Here is a 22139-nt window from a genome sequence, read left to right as displayed (position 1 = left end):
TTGATACAGCCCTCGTACTATTCTAGATGAGATATTCTTTTTATTTGAATATATTTTCCCAAACCACAATAAGATATGGTGATTAATATACACAAAGAGCATTGGGGAGAATGTTGGAAACCACAAAACCGCAATGCCTTGCCAACACTGCTTGTCAACCTTCATGACCCTTTGTACTGTTGTGTGCGGTTACCAAGTAATCTGCACTGCAAAGCAATATAGAAAAAGAATAACAGGATCTCATGCCCCTTCTACATGTCCAGGACTAACTCCTACATTGCACTACGGGCAGCTGGTTCATCTCATACGACTTCACTCAATCTGCCCTGAAGCCATCTTTTCTGTGCTGAGTCTGCCGAATGCCACCAACAAGTTCTCTTGCTCAGGAAAAGCAGCCATGCTACAAAAACCATGATGTCACATTTAACCTAATAAAGGACAGCTCTTTTACTAAACCGGTTTATGGTTGTGTAATGAAAAATCAGGCATAGATAAGTAACCTATTTTCAGAAATTCTGGATACACTGTTCATTTTACAATGTAGTTCAGTGCCTAGTGGTGATATAATGTGGAAAATTACGCAAACAACTATCAAGGTGCCAAAAGACCAAAGGTCTCAAAACCCCAACTGAACAAGAGAGATCACAGCACTAGAAATTATTTAACTATTTATGAAAAAAAAAATGTAATTGTTAATATTTTACAATATTCAAATACCGTACTTATGGGTGCACAGGCATAAAACACACACCCTAATTTTAGGAGGGAAATTTCAGGGAAAAAAACCTTAAATTTTAAATAAAGAACTTTGAAGCAAAATAAGGGTCAGTGCCCATCAAGGCAGCCTCACCAGTGCCCATCAAGGCAGCCTCACCAGTGCCCATTAACGCAGCCTCACCAGTGCCCATCAATGCAGCCTCATCAGTGCCCATCAATGCAGAGATGCTGGATTACAGAGCAGGGATCTCCTGTTTACTTGGCGGCCACTGTAATACATAGTCATGCCTCCTATGATAGACAGAACACTGGTCCAATGTCAGGACGTGTGACATCTATCATAGAAGCTGGGACTTCATATTAGAGAGGGAGTAAACAGGAGATCCCTGCTGTGTGATCCGGCGGCGATCACACCCCCCCCCCCCCTTTTCCCCTCTGAGAAAGCCCAGGTAAAATACCGGTGTAGAACACGCACACATGATTTGCCCTCTATTTGTGCGTGTTATATGCCAATATGGTAATTATTTCCTGAAGAATCTACAACAAAACTAGCCCATATTTTAGCAAGTATTACTAATAAATAAAAATGTCAGTATAACTAGAAAAATTAGGGGCTCATGCACAAGAGGGTCATACTGCATACAGAGCCTTTGTAAAAACGTTCCCAGCACCCTCCCGCGCTACATACAGTCATCCATAGATATCAATTAGAAGATGGGGCTGAATGCAGTTACTGTATACTCGAAGGATTGCATAGACTACCCACACAGATGTATGCTCTAAATGCAGATGGTCTGCGTCATCAATTGTTGAGTTTTATGGCTATCTCTAATGCCTGATGGATACCCTCCAACGAGATCCCTTCGATGATGTCTAAGCTCTTTGCAGACCATGACTTTTTGCCTGTGGCCATCAAGTAATAGAACTCTTCTCAGTGAGGGCTGGAGGTGAAGATTTAAAGTGTTTGTTACCCCCCCCCCCCAAAAAAAAAAATGGATCCTGTTCCCTTAAAGCAGTGACGGGGAACCTTGGCACCCCAGGTGATTTGGAACTACATTTCCCATGATGCCCAACTACACTGCAGAGTGCATGAGCATCATGGGAAATGAAGTTCTAAAACATCTGGGGTGCCAAGGTTCCCAATCACTGCCTTAAAGCATGCATACCAGCACGGTGCTTGCGCTGTATAATTTGGCCCCCTGTATAATCTAAAAAACCTGATTGATCCTGCTTGCCTATGCCCTCCCTCCTGTAAACTGACCATGTTAATCAAGGCTGCTGAGCCCTGACACCGTGGTCAGTTTACGTGCCTCCGTCATCCGCAGCCCTGTTCTGTCCTCTCCCCCCTCCCCTCCCTGCCTGTCAACTCCATCCACTACCCAGCCTTCCCCTCCTGCTGCCATTATAATGCAATAACCTTGATACAATCCGCTCTGCTAAATTAAATAATGCCCCCAGTGCTCTTTTTTTTTTTAAATGCCACTGTGTATCTCATTTCAGAGCACTGATAGGCGCTCACATGACCGGCCGCCTCTCTCCTCCTCTCCTGGCTGATGTCAGTGGGGGTTTCTCAGGCCTGCCCACTTTGCTGTCAGATCGAGAGAGGAAAGAGGTGGTCAGTCATGTGAGCACCAATCGGCGCTTGGAAATTAGGTACACAGCGGCATATTTTTTTAGAAACATGCACTGGGGGCATTTTTTAGTATAGCAGAGGGGATTGTAGCAAGGTTATTGAGTGGCTTAATAACCACTTTAAAAATGTTATAAATTTTATAAATTCTGGTTTATGATCAGGATTTTATGTCGTTTTTATAGTATGTTGGCAATATGTTAATTATTATTTGGGGTGGTGTATTATTTGCATTTGGTAGTTGGATTTTTCGTAATATATCTGTGTTATTTATTCTATGTTGTATTTGAATTCCATGGATGGTTTTATTTGCAGTGTAGTTTTAATTTGTTTTTATTCGGTGCTAATCGGCTGTTATTGGTAATTTTGTTGTGTCTTTGCATCTTATTAACCACTTAAGCCCCGGGAGATTTTACCCCCTTCCTGACCAGGCCCTATTTTGCGATTCGGCACTGCGTGACTTTAACGGACAATTGCGCGGTCGTGCGACGCTGTACCTAAATGAATTTGACGTCCTTTTTTTCCCACAAACAGAGCTTTCTTTTGGTGGTATTTGATCACCTGTGCAATTTTTTGATCATGCGCTATAAACAAAAAAAGAGTGACAATTTTGCAAAAATAACAATATTTTTCACATTTTTTTATATGAAATTCCCCCCAAAAAAATGTAAAAATCAAAAATTTTTAACATTTTTGATCAATTTGTTTTCTGCTACATATGATTGGTAAAAATCACAATAAGCGTATTTTGATTGGTTTGCGCAAAAGTTATTGCGTCTACTAACTAAGGGAAAGATTTTTTAATTTTTTTTTTAACGAGTAATGGCGGCGATCTGCGATTTTTTTGCGGGACTGCGACATTGCGGCGGACAGATCGGACCCTTGACTGACATTTTTTACACTTTTGGGGGGACCAGTGACATTACTACAGTAATCAGTACTATACATATGCACTGTTACTGTAAAAATTACACTGGCAGGGAAGGGGTTAACTGTTGGAGAAGGAGGGGTTAAGTGTCTCCCTAGGGGCGTGTTTCTAACTGTGCAGGGATGTGGCTTTACATGTAAAAGCAGAGATCTAAGGTCCTACATAGCAGGACCGTATGATCTGTGTTGTTACACAGGGAAGAATGACAGGCGGCTTTGTTTACATTAGCCGCCTGCCTTTCTCCCTTCACAGCGGATGATCGTGAGTGACCGGCGGACATCGGGTCCACCGGTCACTCGCGCGGAGGTGTCCGTGCGGGGGCGGGAGCGCGCCTCAGGCGGCGCGCGCTCGCCCCCTATTGGCTCACAGACTAGTGACGTACCGGTAGGTCACTTTGCCTGGCCGGGGCTGACCGCCGCAGTATATGTACTTGCGGCAGTCGGCAAGCGGTTAAATTTATTGTTGTGATTGTGTATGGTCTTCGGGAAATTGTTGTGACACAAACACACTTAACAATTTCCCTTTGGGATTAATAAAGTATTCTATATGAGGCAACTGAGTAATGCTGATTCACACCATAAAAGATGTATTTCTTGCATTTTCCTGAATTGCGTGTTTTCAGCAGCCTCTTCAATTCAATGGGCTGTCCAAGTGCTGGAGTGTACAAAAGTACTGTACCCATTATTTTTAAAACCACCACTATTTTGCTGGATGAAAACACGCCTGGGTTACCTAGATGCATGGGGTACAAAGGGGAAGAGAACTCACTGCTCCAGGTGATTCCAGAAGCCTGATGACACACCGGTGCACACCTTGGCTTGCCTCCGTGGATAGAAGAAATGGCTGCACTCCAAGTGTGATCAAAATTCAGGTTTATTGGCTGAACATCCCAATGTGACAAATGTGGCAAAGGTAGACACGTTTCACACACTAGTATGTATGCTTAATCATTAGTAATGATGGCGGCGATCTGCGATTTTTAGCGGGACTGCGACATTGCAGCGGACAGATCGAACCCCTAACTGACATTTTTTAAACTTTTGGGGGGACCAGTGACATTACTACAGTAATCAGTGCTAAAAATATGCAGTTACTGAACTAATGACATTGGCAGGGAAGTGGTTAACATTGTGGGTGATCAAGGAGTTAAATGTGAGCCTAGGGGAGTGATTCTAACTCTGGGGGGGGGGTGGCTTCTGAAATGATCATAGAGACATGTGTTCCTATATAAAAGGATCATAGGAGCGCTGTGATCATTCCAGATAGAAGAACGGTCAGATGTGTTTACAACAACCGCGGGGAGCGATCGCGGGTGTCAGGCGGCAATCAGAGCCACCAGCCCCGTGCATCGGCTTCCAGGCTGCAGAGTGGGGACGGGAGTGCGCCGCTGGTGGCACGAGCTCGCCCCCTAGCTCCCTGCTCGCGACCGACGTAGACCTACGTAGATTTGCGCAGCAGAGCCACATTGCCGCAGTAAAAGAGGGCAGCCGGTCGGAAACCGATTAACCATAGCGCGGATCTCCTATACAGCGTGTCCTACATTTGTTTGTAGTGTTGGAATATTGGTGAGTAGAGCTGCACGATTCTGGATAAAATGGGAATCACAATTTTTTTTTGCTTAGAATAAAGATCACGATTCTATCACATTTCTTGGCGTAACATCTTTCACATTATACAAAAAAAATTGGACAAACTTTACGGTTTAGCTTTTTTTTTTTTTTTTTTTTTATTCATTAAAGTGTATTTTTGCTCAAAAATTGCGTTTTAACCACTTGCTGACTGCCGCCCGACTATATACGGCGGCAGTCAGCCCCTCCCAGGCAAAGTGACGTACCAGTACGTCACTAGCCTGGGAGCGAATAGGGGGCGAGCGCGCGCCGCTGGAGGCGCGCTCCCGCCCCCACTCGTACCCGAAGAAGCCAGCGCATGTGACCGGTGGACCCGATGTCCGCCGGTCACTCGCGATCGTCGGGTAGAGAGGGAGAAAGGCAGGCCACTCGTACCCGAAGAAGCCAGCGCGTGTGACCGGTGGACCCGATGTCCGTCGGTCACTCGAGATCGTCGGGTAGAGAGGGAGAAAGGCAGGCGGCTAATGTAAACAAAGCCGCCTGTCATTCTCCCCTGTGTAAAAGCACAGATCACTCAGTCCTGCTATGTAGGACCGTTACACACACAGCAACATCCAATGACAGTTAGAAACACCCCCATAGGGACACACTTAGCCCCTCCCTCTCCAATAAAGTTAACCCCTTCCCTCCCAGTGTCATTTTTACAGTAACAGTGCATATGTATAGCACTGATTACTGTAGTAATGTCACTGGTACCCCCAAAAGTGTCAAAAATGTCAGTCAAGGGTTCGATCTGTCCACCGCAATGTCGCAGTCCCGCAAAAAAAAAAAATCGCAAATCGCCATTACTCGTTAAAAAAAAAAGACAAAAATCTTTCCCTTAGTTAGTAAACGCAATAACTTTTGCGCAAACCAATCAAAATACGCTTATTGTGATTTTTTTTTTTACCAAACATAGGTAGCAGAAAACAAATTTGGCCAAAAATTTAAAAAAATTTTGATTTTTACATTTTTTTGGGGGGGAATTTCATATAAAAAAATGTGAAAAATATTGTTATTTTTGCAAAATTGTCGCTCTTTTTTTGATTATAGTGCATGATCAAAAAATCGCACAGGTGATCAAATACCACCAAAAGAAAGCTCTGTTTGTGGGGAAAAAAAGGACGTCAAATTCATTTGGATACAGCGTCACACGACCGCGCAATTGTCCATTAAAGTCACCCAGTGCCGAATCGCAAAATAGGCCCTGGTCAGGAAGGGGGTAAAATCTTCCGGGGCTTAAGTGGTTAAGGAGGGATGGGCTCTCTCCAAGCTCACCCGCCTATCTATTATTACGCATGTGCTTCTACTATAGAGGTTCTCAAAAATGTATAGAGTTCGGAGTGCAGATAATATTGGGGTGCCATGAAGTGGTTCTGCAGCTTACGCATGTATTTGCAAACAAACGTGTGCAAAACTAAACCCCTGTTTTTAATGCATATTGTTAGGAAAATTCGGTTGGTTGCAGGTTGGTCGGTAAGTAGAGTTGGGAATTTTCTTTGGTTTTTTGTTTGACATACATCGCCCTTCCATGTACTCCTTGCTGCAAAGGCCAGTTATAGGTGGGGGCAGTGGCCATTTGTTTCTACCATAAATTCTTAACACAGCCTCATCCCTAATTATAAGAGGGTGTGCACACTATGTACTCACATTTTAGATTTTTGTTTTTCCCTACTATACTATTTCAAATTTTTTTTATTGAACTGCACAGATTATAGGTCACATTAACCACTTAGGGACCGCCCTACGTACATATGCTGCGGCAGGCAGCCCTTAAGTGCAAAATCACGAACCTGTACAGGATTTTTTTTTATTATTTGGGTCTGGGGTGTGCGCACGCATGACCCGCTCTGACCAGACACAGCGGGAGCCAATCAGCGGGTCCGGCGGATCTGATGTCTGCCGGCACCATACGATCATTCCCGAGGCTTACAGAACTGTGATCTTCCTATGTAAACAAGGCAGATCGACGTTCTGTCAGAGGGGAAGATGGAGATCTTGTGTTTCTGCTAAGCAGGATCACGGATCTCTGTCTTCATCCAGTCAGACCACCCCCACACAGTTAGAAAACACTCCTTAGGAACACATTTAACCGCCCCTGATGTTAACCCCTTCCCTGCCAGTGTTATTAGTACAGTGACAGTACATATTTTTAGCACTGGTCATTGTACTGGTGTCACTGGTCCCCAAAAAGTGTCACTTAGGTGTTGATTTACTAAAAACTGGAGAGTGCAAAATCTGGTACAGCTGAGCATGGTAGCCAATCAGCTTCTAACTTCAGCTTGTTCAGTTAAAGCGGAATTCCGGCCTCGGGGGGTCAAATTTAGATAAAAATACCCCCACGACAGTCAGAGCTAGTATATTCCACAATGGATAGCCTCTGAACTGTCCCGGGTCACACTTACCTTTTAGAAGAAATACTTACCTTGAAAATTTCTTCTCAGGTGTGGGCAGCTGAGCGCCGGTTCACATTGCAGCGACGCTACTTCACACCGCGACCTCCGAGGTCGCGGTGTGAGCAGCGCGCCGCGACCTCGGAGCGGCCGCCACGGACTTCATAACATTGAAGTCTATGGCGGTCGCCTCCGGGTCGCCCCAAAGAAGCTCCGGACCCTTTTTCTAGGTCGGAGCGACTTGTGTCGCTCCTATTAGAACGGGTCCGCAGCTTCCCTATGGGAGGCGACCTGCGGCGATCTGTGAGGTGACCAGGTCGCCTCACAGGTCGCCCTAGTGTGAACCGGCACTTAAGCCAGCGCATCCTCTTCTGCGGCCTCTTCGTTGACATTGGAGTCCCAGAATGCCCTGCACCGGCCCTGCTCGTCAATTCCGATGCATGCACGGCATCCCTGCACAGCTTCTGGGCATGTCCGGAACTCGCCTTTAAGCTTTGACCATAAAACCTGGGAGCTGATTGGCTTCTATGCAGAGCTGCACCAGATTTTGCACTCTCCAGTTGTAGTAAATCAAACCCTTTGTGTCACATTTGTCCGCCACAATGTCGCAGTGCCACTAAAAATCACTGATCGCCACGATTACCAGTAAAAATAATAAAAAGTCCACAAATCTATCCAACAGTTTGTAGACGGCGACGCTATAACTTTTTCGCAAACCAATCAATATATGCTTATTGGGATTTTTTTTTATTTTTTTTTATGTGTTTTATAGCACAAAAACTAAAAAAAAAAACTACAGAGGTGATCAAATACAACACAAAAAATATCTAATTTTAGGAAAAAGGAACATACATTTTATTTGGGTGCAACATCGCACAACCGTGCAATTGTCAGTTAATCAGTTTTGGACCAGAAGGATTTTCCCCCTTAATGACCAGGCCATTTTTTGTGACTCGGCACTGCGGTACTTTAACAGACAATTGTACAGTCATGCGACACTATACCAAAATGTCCTTTTTTTCCCCACAAATAGAGCTTTCATTTGGTGGTATTTGATTACCTCTGCGATTTTTATTTTTTGCGCTATAAATAAAAAAAAAAACGAAAATTCTAAAAAGACAAAAAAAAACAATATTTTTCACTTTCTGCTATATAATAATTTCAAAATCAAAATGTTTTCATCCTATTAGGCCAATTTTTATTCTGCTACATATTTTTTGTAAAAATAAAAAAAATCACAATATGGGCATTTTGATTGGTTTGCGTAAAGGTTATCGCGTCTACAAACTACGGGAAAGATTTGTCATTTTTATTTATGCATTTATTTTTTACTAGTAATGGCGGTAATCTGCAATTTTTAGCGGGACTGCAACATTGCAGCGGACAGGTCAGACACCTAACTGACATTTTTGACACTTTTGGGGGGACCAGTGACATTACTACAGTAATCAGTGCTAAAAATATGCACTATTACTATAATAATGACACTGGCAGGCAAGGGGTTAACTACAGCCACGGACAATCCAAGGGTTAAATGTGTCCCTAGGGGGTGCTTTCTAAGTGGGGGAGGGGTTGGCTTTCTGCATGAACACAGAGACCTGTGTTCCCAAATAAGAGAAACACAGGATCCCTGTGTTCATTACTGACAGAACAGCGGTCTGCCGTGATCAAAGGGTTAAGTGTGAAGCTAGGGGAGTGTTTTCTAATTGTATGGGGGAGGGCTTGTGAAATGACCATAGAGACCTGTGTTCCTATATAGGAGGATCACAGGCGTTCTGTGATCATTTCAGAGAGAAGAACAGTCAGCTGTGTTTACAACAGCCGACTGGTGTTCTCTCTCAGCGGGGAGCGATTGCGGATGCCCGGTGGCAATGGCAGCCGCCGGTCTCGTGGATCAGCATCCCTGCTGCTTAGTGGGGGCGGGAGCATGCCGCCGGCGGGGCGCGCTCGTCCCCCAGCACCTTGCGCACGACCAAATTAGTGCTACATCGTTTCAGGCAGCCGAGCCGGCCTGCCTCAGTAAATCTGCGGGGGGGGGGGGGGGGTGGTTTGGGGGGGCGGTAGGCAAGTGGTTAAAGCAACGCAGTGCCGTATTGCAAAAAAATGTCCTGGTCAGGAAGGGGGGTAAATCTTTCAGCGTTGAAGTGGTTTAAAGCTTTCACACATACAGGCTTGCACACAAATGAAACTAACTAGTAGGGTCTAGCTAACGGATAAAACGTGGCGCGGGGCCTTTTTACAGCCGGAAAACGGCAAAGTCCTGCTCCATGCCAAGATGTCTCTATGGTCACCTTGGCGTGTCGACTTCTACCGCCGGTCACCCTGACATGGAAGCCGACTTCTACCCCGCCGGTAACCCAGACATGGAATCCGACTTCTACCCCGCTGGTCACCCTGACAGGGAAGCCGTCTTCTACCCCGCTGGTCACCCTGACATGGAAGCCGACTTCTACCCCGCTGGTCACCCTGACATGGAAGCCGACTTCTACCCCGCTGGTCACCCTGACATGGAAGCCGACTTCTACCCCGCTGGTCACCCTGACATGGAAGCCGACTTCTACCCCACCGGTCACCCTGGCATGGAAGTCGACCTCTCCCCCCTGACGCACAAGAGTCCCCCATCCAGCAGGGCGAGCGGCTCCAGGCTCTTCCCCCGCCGGTCACCCTGACATGGGTGGCTCTAGGAATGGAGGCTTTATTCCTGCCAAAAATTCTACAAAGCCTCTGGACTCCGGGACCCAGAGATGTAACAAAAAGAAGACCTCAGGTGACATTAGTGTTAACCCATGAGAAAGAAAACGAAGATCCTCTGTTCACCTATCAACACATACAGTAGGAATTTCCATTTGAAATCGCTACATAATAAAACACAGAGGGACCTTCCAGCAAAAACTCTAAAGCTGGACATGACCCTGTGAAGCTTGGCTTGTGGAGTCGCACTGTTGAAGCTACATGTGATTTGTGTTAAAGGCTTTGCTCAACTGCAAGATATAGTCTCAGAGTACTTGGACAGGCCACATGCATCCGCCCATTTTCCTGTTTTCGGCTTGGCTCAGACAAGTGTAAAGACGACACTGCCAGCAGAAAACGTATTTTCCCCAAACTGAAAGTGCAAACATCGCTTTCCCCTCTGATAGTAAGACAGCTGTTCACTGTGTAGAAGTATTCTTAAGCCCCTCGTTCACATTGGAGCAATTTTTCATGTGATTTGACACGTTGCAGCCTATTGCCGACAATAGCCCCGCTCCAATCGGTGAGACGCCAACTTTGCGGCGGTGCACCAATTTGCAAAAGTAGTTCCTGCACTACTTTTGCCAATTTCGGGCGCGACTTTAATATACAGTGGGTACGGAAAGTATTCAGACCCCCTTAAATTTTTCACTCTTTGTTATATTGCAGCCATTTGCTAAAATAATTTAGGTTCATTCTTCTTCCTCATGAATGTACACATAGCACACCATACTGACAGAAAAACACAGAATTGTTGACATTGTTGCAGATTTATTAAAAAAGAAAAACTGAAATATCACATGGTCCTAAGTATTCAGACCCTTTGCTGTGGCACTCATATATTTAACTCAGGTGCTTTCCATTTCTTCTGATCATCCTTGAGATGGTTCTACACCTTCATTTGAGTCCAGCTGTGTTTGATTATACTGATTGGACTTGATTAGGAAAGCCACACACCTGTCTATATAAGACCTTCCAGATCACAATGCATGTCAGAGCAAATGAGAATCATGAGGTCAAAGGAACTGCCTGAAGAGCTCAGAGACAGAATTGTGACAAAGCACAGATCTGGCCAAGGTTACAAAAAGATTTCTGCTGCACTTAAGGTTCCAAAGAGCACAGTGGCCTCCATAATCCTCAAATGGAAGACGTTTGGGACGACCAGAACCCTTCCTAGAGCTGGCCGTCCAGCCAAACTGAGCTATCGGGGGAGAAGAGCCTTGGTGAGAGAGGTAAAGAAGAACCCAAAGATCACTGTGGCTGAGCTCCAGAGATGCAGTCAGGAGATGGGATAAAGTTGTAGAAAGTCAACCATCACTGCAGCCCTCCATCAGTCGGGGCTTTATGGCAGAGTGGCCCGATGGAAGCCTCTCCTCAGTGTAAGACACATGAAAGCCCGCATGGAGTTTGCTAAAAAAAACACCTGAAGGACTCCAAGATGGTGAGAAATAAGATTCTCTGGTCTGATGAGACCAAAATAGAACTTTTTGGCCTTAATTCTAAGCGGTATGTGTGGAGAAAACCAGGCACTGCTCATCACCTGTCCAATACAGTCCCAACAGTGAAGCATGGTGGTGGCAGCATCATGCTGTGGGGGGTGTTTTTCAGCTGCAGGGACAGGACGACTGGTTGCAATCGAGGGAAAGATGAATGTGGCCAAGTACAGGGATATCCTGGACAAAAACCTTCTCCAGAGTGCTCTGGACCTCAGACTGGGCCGAAGGTTTACCTTCCAACAAGACAATGACCCTAAGCACACAGCTAAAATAACGAAGGAGTGGCTTCACAACAACTCCGTGACTGTTATTGAATGGCCCAGCCAGAGCCCTGACTTAAACCCAATTGAGCATCTCTGGAGAGACCTAAAAATGGCTGTCCACCAACGTTTACCATCCAACCTGACAGAACTGGAGAGGATCTGCAAGGAGGAATGGCAGAGGATCCCCAAATCCAGGTGTGAAAGACTTGTTGCATCTTTCCCAAAAAGACTCCTGGCTGTATTAGATCAAAAGGGGGCTTCTACTAAATACTGAGCAAAGGGTCTGAATACTTAGGACCATGTGATATTTCAGTTTTTCTTTTTTAATAAATCTGCAACAATGTCAACAGTTCTGTGTTTTTCTGTCAGTATGGGGTGCTATGTGTACATTCATGAGGAAGAAGAATGAACTTAAATGATTTTAGCAAATGGCTGCAATATAACAAAGAGTGAAAAATTTAAGGGGGTCGGAATACTTTCCGTACCCACTGTACATCTGTGCAGCACCTAAAATCGCGCTGACCGCATACTTTGAAATTGTGCTACTTCAAACGAAGTCCTTCTAGTTCAACCTATGATGTGTGTGTGTGTTTGCTGTTAACCATACATTGTATACCCCTGTATGTTTTGGTCTTTAAGGTGCCCATCTAATAGTTTTTTGAAACTATCAATGCTCCCTGCTGATACGACTGCTTGTGGAAGAGAATTCCACATCCTTACTACTCTGACAGTCGTAATTTAAGATTAAACCATTTTTCCCCTAGTTTTAGTGAGTGGCCACGTGTCTTATTGTATTCCCGTTTACTGAAAAGTTTGTTCCTTATGCTAGGGTCATCACCAGTACAGTATTTGTACATTGATATCATATCCCCCCTCAATCGTCTCTTCTCCAGAGAGAATAAGTTCAGTGCTTGTATTCTTTCCTCATAGCTGATATCCTCCATTCCCCTAATTATTTTTGTTGCCCTTCTCTGGACTCTCTCCAGTTCCAGCACATCCTTCCTGAGGACCGATGCCCAGAACTGGACGGAATACTCCAGATGTGGCCGGACCAGAGTCTTGTAGAGTGGGAGAATAATCTCTTTATTTCTGGAGTGAATCCTCTTTTTTATATACATGCCAGTATTTTGTTGGCTTTGCTTGCAGCGGCTTGGCATTGCATGCCACTGCCAAGCCTGTTGTCCACTAGGACCCCCAGGTCCTTTTCCATCTTCGATACACCCAGAGGTTCCCCCCCTAGTGAGTAGCTTGCTTTCGTGTTTCTGATGCCCAAGTGCATTACCTTACATTTTTCAACATTAAACCTCATCTGCCAGGTAGTTGCCCACCCCATTATTTTGTTCAGGTCCGCTTGTAAGGTATCCACATCCTGCATAGAAAATATTGGCATACTTAGTTTAGTATCATCCGCAAACACCGAGATTGTGCTAGATATCCCCTCCTCTAGATCATTTATGAATAAATTAAACAGGACTGATCCCAGGACAGAACCTTGGGGGACCCCACTTTCCACACCCACCCAATCCAAGTACTCCCCATTAATCATCACCCTCTGGACTCTCCCCTGGAGCAAGTTCTCTATCCAGGTACTCACCTTATGGTCCATACCTACGTACCTTAGCTTGTACAGTAAGCGTTTGTGGGGGAACGGTGTCAAACGCCTTTGCTGAGTCCAGGTACACCACATCCACAGGCCTTCCTTTATCTAGGTGGCAGCTCACTTCATCATAGAAGGTTAATAGATTGGTCTAGCAAGAACGATTTTTCATAAATCCATGCTGATTACAACTAACACCGTTTTTATTACTAAAGTCTTTTATATAGTCCCTTAACATCCCCTCCAAAATCTTGCAGACTATTGAGGTTAGGCTGACCGGCCTATAGTTTCCCGGGATATATCTTGCCCCTGTTTTAAATATTGGTACCACGTTGGCTTTTTTCCAATCAGCTAGCACCATACCCATCTGTAGACTATCCTTAAAGATCAAGAATAATGGTCTGGCTATCACCTGGCTGAGCTCTTTAAGAACCCTCGGGTGTAAAAAGTATTTGATCCCCTGCTGATTTTGTACGGTTGCCCAAAAATGATCAATCTAAATTTTAATGGTCGGTTTATTTTAACAGTGAGAGACAGAATAACAAAAATATCCAGAAAAACGCATTTCAAAAAAGTTATACATTGATTTGCATTTTAATAAGTGAAATAAGTATTTGACCCCTTCACAAAACATGACTCAGTACTTGGAGGCAAAACTCTTGTTGGCAATCACAGAGGTCAGACGTTTTTTGCAATTGGCCATCAGGTTTGTACACATCTGTATCAGTTGTGGATTTTTTACAAATGTTCCCAATACATGTGTAATAATAATAATCTCTCACCCACAGGTGGTTCTAAAATGGCTGCCGCATATTTAATGAACCATGTGGTTGTAGGGGGGAGGTGCAGCCATGTGTGGATGACCTCACTCAAAATGACCTGTGAGTGGACAAGAGGTATGACCACATCCTGTGGGCGGTCTCTTGTGCACAGTACCAATAAAAAGGGTTAATTTGCATGAGAAAACGCTTCTTCTACCTCACCCTTTGGCCCTTTCACATCCATTATGATGTAGCCTTGCTTGTTTGTTCGTTTGGAAGGTTGGCTGTTTGGAAACATGCGGCCAAGACCCCCTTTTTGTTGCAGAGATCTATTGGAAACTGTTACAACTACCAAAGCTAAGTATTTCAATTCTTGGGACAAGGGTTGTATGTTTAAAGTGTATTTGTTCATGGTAACTTTTATGTGTAAGGAAGCTTTATGTATTAGGATGTCCAGTAATGGTAACTTTTAAGATGTTTAAGGAAGCTTTGTGTTTATGATGTCCAGTAAAGTTTTGTTTTATGCTTTTCTATCAAAACTGCTCTTGGTGCCTGCTTTCATTTTAAATATTCACGAGATATGTCAGTGGCTGTCCAGTATACCTGAATTATAAATTTTGTTGTTATCCACCATTTTGATACAACATCTCAGGAGGGATTTTGTCCCACTGGTCTGTAGATCCTTTCCAAGTCATTAAGGTTTCGAGGCTGACGTTTAGTAACTCGAACCTTCAGCTCCCTCCACATATTTTCTATGGGATTAAGGTCTGGAGACTGGCTAGGCCACTCCAGGACCATAATGTGCTTCTTCTTTAGCCACTCCTTTGCTGCCTTGACTGTGTGTTTTGGGTCATTGCCATGCTGGAATACCCATCCGTGACCCATTTTCAACGCCCTGGCTGAGCGAAGGAGGTTCTCACCCAAGATTTGATGGTACATGGTGGCCCCATCCTTCGTCGATAAAGTGGTCCTGTCCCCATAGCAGAAAAACACCCCCAAAGCATAATGTTTCCACCTCCATGTTTGACGGTGGAGATGGTGTTTTTGGGGTCATAGGCAGCATTCCTCCTCCTCCAAACACAGCGAGTTCAGTTGATGTCAAAGAGCTAATTATTGGTCTCATCTGACCACAACACTTTCACCCAGTTCTTCTCTGAATCATTCAGTTGTTCAGTAGCAGACTTCAGACAGGCCTGTACATGTGCTTTCTTTAGCAGGGGGACCTTGCGGGCGCTGCAGGATTTCAGTCCTTCACGGTGTAGTGTTATACCAGTTGTTTTCTTGGTGATTATGATCCCTACTGCCTTGAGATTATTGACAAGATTCTCCAGTGTAGTTCTGGGCTGATTCCTCACCAATCTCATAATTAGTGAAACTCCACGAGGTGAGATCTTGCATGGAGCCCCAGACTGAGGGAGTTTGACTGATTTTTTTGTGTTTCTTCCATTTGCGAATAATCGCACCAACTGTTGTCACCCTCCCACCAAGCTGCTTGGAGATGGTCTTGTAGCACATTCCATCCTTGTGTAGGTCTACATCTTGCCTCTGACAGCTCTTTGGTCCTGGCCATGGTGAAGAGATTGGAATCTTGATTGATTGCTTCTGTGGACAGGTGTCTTTTATACAGGTAACAAGCTGAGATTAGGAGCACTCCCTTTAAGAGAGTGCTCCTAATCTCAGCTTGTTACCTGTATAGAAGACACTTGGGAACATTTTTCTGGATTGTTTTGTTATTATTCTGTCTCTCACTGTTAAAATAAACCTACCATTAAAATTATAGACTGATCAGTTCTTTGTCAGTGGGCAAACTTACAAAATCAGCAGGGGACCAAATATTTTTTCCCCCGCACTGTAGATGTGCCTTCATCACATATCCTATGGACTGCCCCATTGAAACCTGGTGTACCCTTTGGATGCTCCTGGGTCTTTTCAGCCACATCTCTGGGATACACGGTTGTCTGACACCCCAAAAACCCCCTTTTTTTCTTTTAGATGCTGGGTTTACTCCCTGAGTTGACTTCTAAGTATTACGGCTTTTTTGCCACTCAAAATCTTTTTTCTCTTCTCTCTCTTTGAAGGGAACCATTTACCATAATTTCTGTATATGGGATTTTCTTACACTTATTTACATTCATAGATACCTTCTTGCATCAAACTACTGATGAAGTGGACAGGGATCCACGAAACACAGGATGCCATGATATGTCCTTTATAATCTGTCAATCATGTATTTTTCATGTATATACCATCATGTATCAGAACTAATATGAATTTATTTTATTATACAATATATGAATATCTTATATGTCAGCTCTTTTTTTATCTTATATATGTCCATATAATTTTGGAAATTGTTATCATGTACTGTTATGATTATGGAATGTTCAACTACCCCCTAGGGAGCTACTGAGATTGGATTGCCCTGGGTTACCCGTAGCAACAGTTTGTAAAAACTTGTCAATTTAACACTTGGCTCAGACAATGAACACTCCAGGGGATTTGCTTTTTTTGTGTTTTATTTTAGAACTTGGATGGGAGAAGGGATGAGTGGGATACTCCAACTTGAACTATGCACAATTCCGGAGGACAACTGACTGCAGAATGCGGCAAGGCCGCTGCTTCACCTTGCCACTGAAGTGAAGATAATGAATATGGACTCTCACTGTGATTACTCTTCAGGGTCTAACTTGGCACCCCCTTTCTCACTGACTGTGTGTGCTGACCTTCTGTCCACTGACACCCTCCTGGAGTGGTTCCCGTCCTGGGCAGACCCCTGGCACTCACGGACACTGTTTTTCCTCAGGTCGCTCTGCCACTTGCTCCACTGTCAGCATCCACAGGACCTCTTGGCTCAGCACCACACTTCTGGTCCACTAGGCTGACCGCCTGTGACCACCTTCTTCAGCAACAGGGGGAGAGACAGCTGTCACCCTCCTCCTGGGACCTGGCTTCCTGCCCAAAGACTCCCTGTCGCATGTGCCCGTGGCTTTTATAATGTATCCCAGGAAGCACCACTGTTGTGCCAACCCACTGGGATAGTCATAAAAGCCTGTGTGTCACTGGCTGGGTTTCCTCCACTGTCCAACCGGCTCCCCTATTGGATACAGTGGGGACATTCCCTCAGACCAGACAAATCACACATGGACACATGCAACAGGCAAAACTAACAATCAGGCTCCCCTGATAAGCAGGCAGAGCAAACTTTACTTTACCTAGCACCCACCTAGGAGGGTGCTACATATACTGTATATTATTACTTTTTTAGTGACCTTCCTCACTTAAAGTTCCATGACCACTGCATTTATGCCTGGTTTCACACTATTGTGAACACAGACATGGCATGTGATTTTCCCACCAGATTTTGTATAGCTGAGTTCGCATTGTATTTGCATGAAAATGCTGCAGGAACCTTTTTATTTCGGCACTGGAATCGAGTTCCAATTCACAGTTCGCACTGTGACCAGAGATTGGGGGGGGGGGGGGGGGAGTTTTATGAACTTCTTTGTATTGACACCCTCAGCAGTTTTCAGAGGGCAGTGTGAACTGCCTGCGAGGGAGATGTGCTGCAGAAACCCGCATTAGAATCACGCTGGTTCCCACATCATAAACCCAGGCTGTAGTGAATTGCAAAAAAAGCTGCAAGTGGGTTTTGTGTCTACCGTGTTGCCAGCCTATTAAAAAAAACAAAAAAAAAAATGGCTTCCCTAACGCAACACACAAACCCAAAACATAACACCCATGTGCTAATGCAACACACCAGAAGGGGGCCTCAGCGCTCTTGTGTAAGTGTAAACAAAGCCACATGCTTGTTTATATAGAAGCACTGTCAGCAGAATTGGTTTTGTAAATACAATGTAACAATATTATTGCTACAATTCTTTTTTAATTAGTTAGGCCCCTTTCACACGCGCTTTCTGATCCGGTCCGCCTGTCAGATTTTTCAGTTGGACCAGATGGGATGCTCCATGTACCTCTATGGAGCGGCGGATCTCAGTGGTGACATGTCCGCTGACACCCGCTGCTTTTCGATCCGATCCTGTCCATGAAATAAAGATGGATGGAATCCCTATTTTTCCATCTGTCTGGAGGATCGGATGAAAATGGACAGGCGGTTTGTTTTCATCCGATCTCCCATAGAGGAGAGCGGGGATCTGACAGCTCTGTCTCTGCAAAGTAAGTGGAGACGGACCGGTCATCCACCTGCTCAGCGGGGATTGGCGGTTCGATCCCTGCTGAGCAAAATGGAGTCCGCCGGGTAGAAAGCCTGTGTCTAAGGACTCAAAGGCACATGTCAAAGGGCCCTTTCACGGAGACAATCCGATCCATCTGTCAGTTTTTAAGGCCTGATCAGAAGCTCCATGCATTCCTATAGACTGGCTGGTGTAAATGGGCTTGTGTCCACCTATGAGTCTGATCAGGCCCACTAAACATCAGGCAGATTGGAGGCAGCCAAGTGTAAACCGATATAGTCCATTTACTCCTGCCCCCCCCCCCCTCCATAGAGCAGAGTGGAGTCTGTGTCCGCTCTGCATAAACTGAGCAGACACAGACCTGTCTTCCGTCCACTCTGCTCCATTCACCAGAGGATCAGTGGACAGACCCCGTTGATTGGAACAGAAGGCATTCGTGTGAAAGGGTCTAAAGGTGTTATCCTGAATCTGGACTCAATTTACAAAGCTTTAACACATGGATAGGGAACTTTATTTTAGCCAGGTAACTGTAAATTTCATATCTCCTTGACTTACAGTGTCACTAAACCCACATCATACAAAAGCTATTAAATGCTGTATTACATGCTGTTCATACTCACTATGAGATTTGTTTTCCGTATTCTGCAAAAAACCTGTTTGATCTTGCCGCTCTCTATATCTCCCCCTGCTGTCCCTAATTTAGCTAGGGGTTTTACAGGGCAGTGTTGACCGCTCCCCGTACATGCTCAGCTCTCAATGAGTTTCTATGTTGAGAATATCCTCCTGATCACATCTGAGCAGCCCATGTGACTATAGAGTCACACATGTGGGCGTATACATAGTGATAAATGACAGCCCACTCCCTCCCTCCCTCCTTCAAACCCACTAACCATTTAAAGAACATGGGAGGGGGATATTACATGTAGATTGATGGAGGCTTTACCTCCCTCCTATTCTAAGACACAGGCTGGAGTGGCGTGACACAGCCTGTGATTGGCAGAAATCCACCCTTACCATGTTATTGCCAAAAACTAAGATTTGATATCAAATATATATTTGTATGACAATTTAAAACAGTTTATTGATATTTATTTTTACTCTATATTCCAAAGCCTGTTTTTTTTTTTTTTTAACATGTGACCAGCAGCAGAGGACTAGAAGCTCCTCCTGCTTATGTTTCCCTGCAGACAGGGTGGGAGAGAGCTGGGTCATGTGACAGCTGTATATCAATTAGAAAAAAAAGATGATGATTTTTTTTTTCTTTATTAACCACTTTCAGACCGGAGGATTTTCTCCCTTAACCACTTAAGCCCCGGAAGATTTTACCCCCTTCCTGACCAGGGGGTATTTTGCGATTCGGCACTGCCTGACTTTAACGGACAATTGCGCGGTCGTGCGACGCTGTACCTAAACAAATTTGGCGTCCTTTTTTTCCCCACAAACAGAGTTTTCTTTTGGTGGTATTTGATCACCTGTGCGATTTTTTGATCACACGCTATAAACAAAAAAAAGAGCGTAAATTTTGCAAAAATAGCAATATTTTTCAAATTTTTTTATATGAAATTCCCCCCCAAAAAAAATTTAAAAATCAAAATTTTTTAACATTTTCGGCCAATTTGTTTTATGCTACCTATGTTTGGTAAAAAAAAAAATCGCAAAAAGCGTATTTTGATTGGTTTGCGCAAAAGTTATCGCGTTTACTAACAAAGGGAAAGATTTTTGTCATTTTTGTTGTTTTTTTTTTAATGCGTAATGGCGGCGATCTGCGATTTTTTTTTGCGGTACTGCGACATTGGGGCGGACAGATCGGACCCTTGACTGACATTTGTGACACTTTTGGGGGTCCCAGTGACATTTCTACAGTAATCAGTGCTATACATATGCACTGTTACTGTAAAAATACACTGGTAGTGAAGGGGTTAACTTTATTTGGGAGGGAGGGGCTGTGTGTGTCCCTAGGGGCGTGCTTTCTACTGTGATTGGCTGTGGCTTCAGCTGTAAGGACACTGATCAACGGATCTACATACTAGATCCGTGTGATCAGTGTCCTTACAGCGAGGAGAATGACAGGTGGCTTGTTTACACAAGCTGCCTGACATTCTCCCTCTCCCCCGCCGATTGCCGAGTGACCGGCGGACATCGGGTCCGCTGGTCACACGCGCGGGGGGGGTCCGTGACCACGCGGGAGCGGGAGCGCGCCTCCGGCGGCGCGTGCTCGCTCCCTAGACCCTCACAGGCAAGCGACGTAGACCTACGTTAGTTTGCCTGTGAGGGGCTGACCGCCGACGTAGATAGTCGTGCGGCGGTCAGCAAGTGGTTAATAACCAGGCCCTATTTTGCGATTCGGCACTGCGTTACTTTAACGGATAATTGCGCGGTCGTGCGACCCTGTACCTAAATAAAATTGATCTCCTTTCTTTCACACAAACAGAGCTTTCTTTTGGTGGCATTTGATCACCTGTGCGATTTTTTTTTTTTGCGCTAATAGGTCTCTTGCACACAATACTCCTGTTTGAGCATCTACTTTTTCCAGACCTCTTTTTTTTTTGTATGTATTTGCGAGTATTTGCGTGCATTGAGGCTTAAATTACTGACCAAAAATGCAGATTTTTCTATTTTGTTCTTACTGAAGAATGCACAGCGCTTGTTTACGCGCCTGTGTGCATAGGCACATTACAATTAATGGGCTGTATTTTAGCTCAAAAGCTGTACTGAGCATTTTCAAGCCGCGAGATGCTCAAACAGGAGTATCATGTGCAAGAGGCCTTAACAAAAAAAAAAAAGCGACAATTTTGCAAAAAAAAAAAAAACAACAATATTTTTCACATTCTGCTATACAGGCATACCCCGCTTTAAGTACACTCACTTTAAGTACACTCGCGAGTAAGGACACAGCTTGTTCAGCTTGGCATGACACTACTCCCGGTTTTTAACATTGGTGTCTATAGGAAATCTTTTGTCAGCTTGACATGGCACTGCTCCCAAACCATAAGTGACAGGGATACCAAACGTAGGGAGCACCGAGAGGGGACCCAGGACTGCAACATATCCTGTTTGTGGCTGGCCAGCTTGCCTAGGTAATCTACCATGTCATAGTCCTGGATCCCCTTAACATGCTTCCCAAGCTTGGTGTCCTTGTCACATGGTTTGGGAGCAATGCCATGTCAAGCTGACCAAGATTTCCTATGGAGCTAGTGTATTTACATGCATTGAGAAATGAAAAAAGGTATTGCTTCACTTTAAGTACATTTTCGTTTTACATACATGCTCTGGTCCCATTGTGTACTTAAAAGTGGGGTATGCCTGTATAACATTCCATGAAAAAATAATTAAAAATCTAAATTTTTTTAACATTTTAGGCCAATTTATTTTCTGCTAAATATTTTTGGTAAAAAAAAAAAAAAAAATCGCAATAAGCGTATTTTGACTGGTTTGCGCAAAAGTTATCACGTCTACAAACTACGGGAAAGATTTATGTCATTTTTATTGTTGTTTTTACTAGTAATGGCGGCGATCTGCGATTTTTTGCGGGACGTAACATTGCGGCGGACAGATCGGACCCCTAACTGACATTTTTTGACACTTCGGGGGGACCAGTGACATTACTACAGTAATCAGTGCTAAAAATATGCACTGTTACTGTAATAATGACACTGGCAGGGAAGGGGTTAACACTGTTGGTGATCAAGGGGTTAAATGTGAGCCTAGGGGAGTGATTCTAACTGTGGGGGGGGTTGGGCTTGTGAGATCATCACAGAGACATGCGATCCTATATAGCAGGATCACATAGCCTCTGTGATCATCCGAGGGAGAAGGACGGATGGCTG

General features: G+C 44.5%; 1 protein-coding gene across 1 annotated transcript in view; it reads right to left on the bottom strand.

Annotated features, from left to right (window-relative positions):
* ADAMTS17 (ADAM metallopeptidase with thrombospondin type 1 motif 17) overlaps positions 1 to 22139 on the bottom strand; it is a 540263-nt gene that overhangs the window by 204958 nt on the left and 313166 nt on the right. The gene's annotated exons all lie outside the window — the stretch shown is intronic.

This window comes from Pelophylax lessonae (assembly GCF_965119305.1).
Source record: "Pelophylax lessonae genome assembly, chromosome: 4".
NCBI classification, from domain to species: domain Eukaryota; kingdom Metazoa; phylum Chordata; class Amphibia; order Anura; family Ranidae; genus Pelophylax; species Pelophylax lessonae.
This window is presented reverse-complemented; position numbering and strand designations above follow the sequence as displayed.